Source organism: Camponotus vicinus, unplaced genomic scaffold (assembly GCF_025532165.1).
Source record: "Camponotus vicinus isolate PSW18456_S1 unplaced genomic scaffold, iyCamVici1.0 SCAF_4, whole genome shotgun sequence".
NCBI classification, from domain to species: domain Eukaryota; kingdom Metazoa; phylum Arthropoda; class Insecta; order Hymenoptera; family Formicidae; genus Camponotus; species Camponotus vicinus.
This window is the reverse complement of record NW_028141976.1, coordinates 7608517-7609407: the sequence shown is the minus strand read 5'-3', so window position 1 is coordinate 7609407 and position 891 is coordinate 7608517. Positions and strand designations below refer to the sequence as shown.

Sequence of the window (891 nt, the reverse complement as noted above, 5' to 3'; positions counted from 1 at the left end):
TATTATTTATGCACAAATATTGAGCTAACATTGCAAATATTCAATAATATATAATTTCCAAGAATTTGGAAAATAAATTCTTTTAAAAAGTTATGGAAAAAAATAACTTCGTATCGTGAGTCATTTTAACAACTACTGTACCGATACAAAAAGTATTATGCAAGAAAAAATTATATGACTCCATTTTGGCATCTTGTGAATTATTACTCATATAGCGGCAGTAAGGCGCGTGCAATTATTTATTATGAAATAGATATCGACAGTGCAATATAAATACCGCATATATTGCACTATGTTACCAGTATTGAATGTGCAAGTTTACAACATGAATCTAACATTAATATATCTAATCGTGGCAATCTTGTTCTGTCTCATGATCCAGGAATCCGTAAGTATTAAATTGAACTTGATAATACCTGATAGCTTATGATTGTTTATCGCTAAAGAGTAATTATACGTTGCTTTGTTCAGGGACAATATTGAATTCCCAATCATCGGAGGAATATGGAGACAAGAAGAAGAAGAACAACAACAACAACAACAACAACAACAACAACTGCAAAGCCTTTAATTACTACTATGATAATCTGAAAAAAGTGCGAAATTATACCTGCTCCACTTTTATCAACATTGATTAATAAGCGTGAAGAAATTAAAAAATCAAGTCTTCAGAAAAGAAATTAATGCAAAACGTGAATATTTCATTATGATATATTACTTTATTATATATATCATGAAAAATAGAAATAATTTCGTATCGTATAAGACATTTTAATACTATTGTGTCGATATAAAAATTGTTATTAATGCATGAAAAAAATAATGGAGAAAAAACTATCTAAATCCCTTTTCATCTTTCTGTCGAAAAATTAAATTAAATTTTAAATGTAA

At 27.5% G+C, this 891-nt stretch overlaps 1 long non-coding RNA gene across 1 annotated transcript; it reads left to right on the top strand.

The window, feature by feature from the left end:
• Nucleotides 1-249: 249 nt before the first annotated feature.
• Nucleotides 250-891, top strand: LOC145970808 (uncharacterized). Its single transcript, XR_014438617.1, has 2 exons — nt 250-388; nt 472-891. It is a non-coding gene; the product is annotated as an uncharacterized LOC145970808 (long non-coding RNA).